The 7,613-nt window shown below is 41.3% G+C and overlaps 1 long non-coding RNA gene across 1 annotated transcript; it reads left to right on the plus strand.

Annotated features, from left to right (window-relative positions):
- The first annotated feature begins 2,277 nt into the window (after positions 1 to 2,277).
- On the plus strand, positions 2,278 to 7,319 carry LOC103365843 (uncharacterized). Its single transcript, XR_520640.1, has 3 exons — positions 2,278 to 2,363; positions 5,390 to 5,392; positions 7,307 to 7,319. It is a non-coding gene; the product is annotated as an uncharacterized LOC103365843 (long non-coding RNA).
- The last annotated feature ends 294 nt before the right edge of the window (positions 7,320 to 7,613 follow it).

Below are 7,613 nucleotides of genomic sequence, written 5' to 3' on the forward strand. Positions count from 1 at the left end.
AACACATTGATTTCTAACTCTGCAATGGGTCATTAAATTATATCAGGAGAGAAACGTGGAAAACAAAGCCACTCATCGCAATGTCACTTTGCATTATCTCAGGCATGCATGCCCACATATTATTGCAGGTTTCCATCAAATTCAGTCAAGGATGAACACCTATCCAGACACAATATGCTGTTAAAATTGGATTTGCTGGGGGGAAATAAGGGGATTATTACTACTTCAGTGTTCTGTTGCTGTACACTGTTTTTTTCTTTTTTTGCCTTTCTTGTATTTGATCATGTAATCAGGCAAGGAAAGATGGAGTCATTCACAGAGCTTAGAGACTGATAACCTGAAGATGTTTCCCTTGGTACGGTGGTGTACGAGCCGAGGATGTGGAGTGTGTGAAACAGTGGGGAAAGTCTGTCCTTGGATATGGAAATTCACAATTATCCCAGGTGAGCCGCTAAAGCAAGCTAGGGCACGTCGTCCACCTTTAACCTGGACGCTCTGCACTGAATACTTTGCATTGGTTATACCTGCTCATCTGTAATGGTCATTGCCATTCCATGTAGCTCCCACGTACAACTGTATCCAACGTTATTAGCCTTGTGATTAGTATTGTGTGACCTGTACTCTCCCACTGAGAAACGGGTGAAACGATGCCATTATTTAGCAAATTAGGTTTTTCCTTGAGGTGCTCAGAAAGTGTAATAATATCTGCAGCTCTTTGAACGGGAAGAAATGTATGAGATGGTGTATTTATTAGAAGGTTGACATCATACAGTGAATCATCATACACTTTGAACTTTTGACCTGCAGAATGGGATTAGATTATGTCTAATTGATTTTACAGCTCAGAGGATAATCAAGACAAGCTAAGCGATAATGACTATTGACATCCTGATAAAGTTAACAACAAGTCAATAAGGAGGTGCTTTATGTTTAAACAATGAGGGTCACGTGTCATATGATTCATCCAGATGTAATAGATTAATTCAATGCACAGCTTTTTTTTCAGAACGACAGTATTAACAACACAGCATATCACTGTTGCTATGTGAAAACTTCCAGAGTTTTAATTAAAGTTTTTGGTTTTAGAGAGATTGTCTTAATGCCTCAAGCATGTGATTAAGGTAAGACTCTTTGTCCTGGCTGTTGTTTAAAAGCTAACATTTATATTGGCAGGATGATTGTTTCATTCCTTCACCACGGCGAGAGCTGAGGTAGAGGTATGGTACACAGCAGACGTGAGTAAACCCTGTGCAGTATCACCTAAATGTCAAATGTCAATCCAAAATTAGCCTAATTGCATTAGCATGGTTAAAAGAAAAGAATTGAAAGATTCAGTTGTTTCACTTTACAAAGATTGAAAAAGTATTCAGCAAATTAGTCAGAACACAGCTGTAGCAGAAACCAGTAGGTTTAAATGAACCATAGTGCCACGAATCAGAGCCACAGTGGACGTCCTCCTAATCTAGCTCTGAAAAACAGGCAGGTTTTTCCGACCCGGTACAGGGGTTATCAATTGAAATCAGAGTCAACGTCAACATATAAGCTTGATTATGATTTTGGGAGCACATTATTTGTTCAGATGAGATCAAGGCATATTTATTTGGCTCAGATGGGGTCCAGCATGTTTGGTGTAAACCTGGCCAGGGCAACCACAGTGAATGCATCGTCCTGACAAGCACAGAGGTGGGAGTGGGATGATATGGGACAGCATGAGTGCAAAAGGTGGTGCGGACGGGACATTTATAGATGGCACCATAAATGCTTGGAAGCATGCTTCCAAAAATCACACAAAAATGTTTAAAGTAGAAAAAAGTGAACACCATGACCTAACCAAGTATGTCATCTGACTTGAATCCTTCCTTCAGTCTAAGCAGCGAAATCCGGGGGCCTCATTTATCATCAGTGCGTAGAAAAGGTTCTAAATTCTGTCATACACACGAAATTTAGAGTGTGCGTAAGTACAAAAAAATCTGTATTTATCAAACGTGCGTACGGGGGTCATACGCACATCAGTGTTGATAAATCCTCCTTGTTCTTAACCTCCCTGCTCGTGCATGTTACCTTCAGAAACGCTTCCACGTCACCATATGCGGCAACAACACACCTCTTTATAAGCAAGTGAAGACTTATTTTTTTCCTCACCTGTCGTCATCATCGTGGCAAAAAGGGTGAAAAAAGGAACTTTTCTGAAATTGAAATCAAGATAATTGTCAGCGAGGTTGAAGCAAAATTCACCAAGCGTTGGATTGTTCACCCACTAATAGGGAACGTGAGCTGGGTTTAGACCGTCGTGAGACAGGTTAGTTTTAACTTACTGATGATGTGCTGTTGCAATAGTAATCCTGCCCAGTACGAGAGGAACCGTAAAAAGGAACTTTTCTGAAACTGAAATCAAGGTAACTGTCAGCGATGTTGAAGCAAACCAGAAAATACTGTTTGGTGCGTGAAATGTTGGGATAAACAGCGAAAGAAAAAATGCTGCATGAGGACAAGGTAACCACCACAGTTATTTCTGTTGGGTCAGAGGAGATTGCCGGCAAAATTGGTGGTTTGACGTTAAGCTCAGTGCCAAAAAACACATCACAGTCCATGAAAGAGAAATAACTGCAACTGGAGGAGGACGAATTAATACCGAACTTTCACCCAGTAGATAACCCTGATCACGACAGACGAGATGTTTTTATAACCAAACTAAGTCCAGCTAAAACATCTCACACTCTGTGACAGTCACCAATAAGCCAGTTGTCTTCAGCAGCTCCTACTTGGAGACCCACAGAACTGTTCTGCTCAATAAATGAGTCGTGCGTTCCTCCAAGCCACCGGGCAACAACGTTGGATAGCGGCAAATTCGCATTGCAAATTATCAGTATGTTGACTGAATGAAACCCTTATCTATTTTCAAAATTAAGCTCATTTTGTGATGCTGCTTTGATTGCTATGTGGGTGCAGTCTATGGCTCCACTTATGTTTGGGAATCCAGCAATGGCGTTAAGTCGCCATTTGATTTGGGCTCATCAGTGATGGCTGTTAGGAAACTGGATGTAGGCCTGGGCCAGGGGAGTTATGGCATCCAACACTGCCGGCTTGATCCTGTTCAGTGATGGCTGAGAAATGCCACATATGTCTCCAACCTCACGCTGGAATGTGCCGGTGGTGAAAATCCCTGAATGTTTTCTGTTGTAGTTTCACTTTTCTACCGCTAGATTATGTGCGTACGCATGGTCAGAGTTGTGCGTATATTTACGCACATTCCTAAGTACAAATAAAAGTTGATAAATACCATATTTTGTAGAAGAATGTTCGTACGCACGCTCTACGCACATATCTGTGCATACACACTGATGATAAATGATGCTCCTGGATTCCTCAGCACCTTACCTGCCGTAATACTTCCAGGTTCAAATCCTATGTCTCCGCCCATCAGATTAACGTCATCGCCAGAGCACCGTGACTCCTTCAGCTTCAGCGCCCCCTGCTGGTGTGGCCCTTCTTCTCCAGGCTCACCGCTGGAGCAACATACTGGCAGGTAATGATACCAGCCTAGTTAAATTCTGTTCAGTTCATCTGAATCAAGCTGTAGAGAAAAGGTCTTGATGGCTGTGTTGAAATATCTGTTATTCCCAAGGACTGATTTAAGGCTATAAAATATTATGACTGTGTTTAAGGTAGCTTTCGAAGCTTTTAGATAAAACTAAAGGTAGTCTGGCACAATAAAGTTGATCACCGGCTCATCAGCTTCTCATGACCAAGAGGCTTTATGCATATACAGTCCCACCCAGGGCTCCAGACTGTGACCACATCTTTGAGAGCAAGAGAGTAAAAAATTTAAAGTGGTCGCATTTGTGCAAGTAAATCATGAAGCTGTGTTGCTGTCGATCTAGCTGGCATAAGCAGCTACTGCATTTGCTATATTGGCGAAAAGTAGTACTTTCAAAATTCAGTGGCTCTGTTAGTTCCAAGTTCTTTAACTGCGGTGTGTTTCAAAGATGAAGGCAGCTGGTGGAGAAAGACACGTTTCTTGGTCATTTTGGCATAATAATGCATAATTTCACTCTGTTCACAGGAATTTTGGTCACACACCCTTCTGAGCACACCGTACCCACCAAACAGCAGCTAGCCTTCACAGCGAGACGTTCAGGGAACATCAATATATTTAATGTGCATTGATAAGCAGATTTTCCGCAAGTGAATTGTTTTGGCTGTGATACGGTAGAAGTGCTGCTAATGAAAAAGGTAGTCTGGCGCCCCGCTCTGTGCCATCTTTCTTTGTCAACTGTAGATCATGCTTCTTGCTTATTAGAATAGCAGGTACAGGTGGAACAGTGGTGCAGGGGTACCACTGTCGCCTCACAGCTCAAAGGTACTTGGGCCTTTCTATGTGGAGTTCATATGTTCTCCCTGTGCCTGCATGGACTATACAGAGTGCTTTGGGTTCCTCCTACAGTCCAAAGACGTGCTGAGATTAATTGGTGAGTCAGCATCATCTGCAGGTGTGAATGTGACTGCACCTTATTGCCTGTATCCATGTAGGCCCTGTGATGGACTGGTTACCTGTCCAGGTAAACTTTTCCTTCACCCAAAGTCAGTTAGATGGACTCCAGCCATCCCGCAACACTACAGAGGATAAAGCAGTGTACAGAAAATAGATGGACGGGACAGATGCTCAGTTTTGGAAAGTAGACATTATAGATTCTTCTTTTTAAGGCTTTCACACACTCTGAGTGGCATCTGTCTGGAATTTAGTGAAAACATAAACCACATTTTGTTTGCAGTCAGACTTTGGTTGTGTAGTGACGGAGAAAAAAACCCCACTGGCTGGTCTCTGCATAATCATCAACAAGCCGCTAACTGTATAATTATTTGTTATGATAGCTAAAGATCATAACATAAAGAATACTGCATTGACATTTATATATATATGTTATATTAAATTAAAATATTAAACGTTAAATTCAGATAAATTTCTGTATGTAAAATAGAGCTAATTTCCACATTTTGTAATACCTTGGCATCTCAAGCATTGCATTAACTAGGTGGGATTATGACCATAATTATTAACAATACCATAGAGTATCAGCATTTCCAAGTATTATTACTATTTACAACAGAAAATTCAAATGATAAAAAATCTATAGGGATGCAAAATCAATTGTGTTTGTAAGGTAGTTTGTACTTTCAGTCATATTTCCTTACTGAAGATCACTTTGCCACAACAGCTCTTGTTTTAAATGAGTTATATTACCTGCGACTTGACTTTATCTGTAGATACAGCAAATGAGTACCTGCCCCAGGAAAAGTTAGATCTATTGAGAGAGTTTTGCAGATGCTATCTACAGTGATATGGTCTTCACTAGGGCACCTTAACCGTCTAATGTTAATCATTTGTCAGGCAGTTCTTTTGCGTTCAGACTTCTCAACCTTTCTGAATCATGGATAAGTTGCTCGTCATCTTGACATGAAGACTCGCGAACAAATTCACAGTGGGTCACCATTATACAGGCACTAAAACCGTCTTTTATAATAACACACTAGAATCAATGGTCAACTCAGTGTTCCAATCTGACAACGCTGTTTTTGCAGGTTTTGGGGGTCTTCTTTAATAACTAACGTTTTGCAGATATATGGCCAAGGGACTTCCATCTTCGTATTGCTAGCTATTGGCCTACCACTCTGCAACGATCTATTACCCTTAATGTTGGCAACAATTTCTGTCGGAAGATAAATGGTAGAGGAAACATCATGTTTTGCAACAACGAAGCATCAGTCAACGTTGAGGGCACTCCTCAGTCATATCTGTGCTTCATTTGTCCCTGCAGCTTGCCTTGTCAACATTTGACCAATCAAATTGAGTCCAAACATAATCTGGTTCAATACTTGTTCACCTCCTTCCCTTCTCAGGTTCATTAACCTAATTTCTGAAGTCCAGTTTCAATGAAGACATTTAGACCCTGCAGTTTCCAGCTTTCTTGAGAAATGATATTGTTACCTCCACTTCAGTGGACCAAAGACGTTCATCCAGAAGTCAACGATAAACATCTTGATATTACACTTTCTCGATGCAAAGTCAGTTCTCACTTCCAGTCTGGGTGTTTAGTCTACATGTAAATACCATCTTGGAACGGTCCTTCTTGCGGCTTAGGGTGTGTCTTAGTTGTGGTAAGTTTCTTTCACGCACTGAGAAATCCTATTCCTTGCATGACCTCACTGTATCTGTCTCCTCATTAGATAACCATAAGCAATCCATCAACCTTAGGCATTTAATGTTGATTAATATTATGAAGGTGCTCCGATCTTCATTGCCAGCACGCATATGCTTTCGCTTCCTTCTCTTCTAGGATTTATTGCTGGGAATGGTTAACCAATCGGAGATAAGTCTCTGTTCAATTCTGGGACTCTGGGAAGGCCATGCCCAGGCCTTGGTTTGCTCACCCATACCTCCCATTTTAAGACCGTGGTCTCTCTCCTAAGCTACACAGCCTATTCTTTCCACAAATCCCCCGCAATGTATGAACATTTTGTCTTCCTGAATGCCATCAACTATTGCTCAAAGACCACGAATAGATCATATTGTACATAATCTGCCATAACTACATATAACTGGGGCACTGTTTAATGGCCGTTCACGAAAGTCGTGCATGCTTGCACAGACTCAAAGGATGTGCGTCATGCTTGACGCCACTCATAGTCTCACATTTCGCAAAGTATATTTCCTTTGTATTAAGTCACTATAATGGTGCCTTGCCAGATGCTCATCTGTGTGCATGCAGCATGCTGCTGATCCCCTGCATCCAGATGTGAAGGTTGTGCACGTTTGCATCAATTCAAAGGAAATGCATCATTCTTGACCTCTCACATAGGCTCGGAGTCAATGCGTTACAAGGCTCTTTTCTGTCCAATCATTCACTACTTAAGTCCAGCCCACCCACCCACCTAGCTGCTTTATAACCGATGCAGCGATCATGTATTCTGCCCGCTCCACGCTCACCACATTGCTGCTACACCAGCCTCTACAGATCCACAAATCTCCTCCTCATCCCCAATTTCCTTCTTTTCAAAGGTTCAGTATCATAACTCTGGTTGTTTATCATATTTTGTGGGACTGTACAATGTCGATGGTTCATAATTGTACCATAAAACCATGTAACCTGGATTTTGTAAAATGAGCACCACTTAAGTTGGTCTGTCTGTTTTGTGTTCATACTGTGTTCACTGAACATTGTAAATCGCAGCCTCTGTTTGGGTTTGTGATCTCAGGGACCGTCTGTGTCATGCTTGCTCAGATTGTTCCAGAGCATCACTCGAGCAGAGTCAAACACAAAATGCATGTCATTCCAAAATAAATGGCTAAATCTAACAGTTTCCTGTCTGAACTGTTAATGTTTTTTTTTAATTTTATGTAAGAAAAGCACCTTAATGTTTAATTTAGAAGTGATACAAATGCTGTTAGGAGATGCTCTTTTGAATCAGCTGACATTTAAGTGATGTTGCACAGGGGTTCTCACTTCTGTTATCCACTGTGTGTGATCTGTCTGCAAGATTATGCAACAACTACCAAGTGAAAGTTCATGAAACTTGTTGGAGAGTTGGAGCATGAGAATAGGAAGAATTCATCA

This window comes from Stegastes partitus, unplaced genomic scaffold (genome assembly GCF_000690725.1).
Source record: "Stegastes partitus isolate 25-593 unplaced genomic scaffold, Stegastes_partitus-1.0.2 Scaffold20, whole genome shotgun sequence".
NCBI classification, from domain to species: domain Eukaryota; kingdom Metazoa; phylum Chordata; class Actinopteri; family Pomacentridae; genus Stegastes; species Stegastes partitus.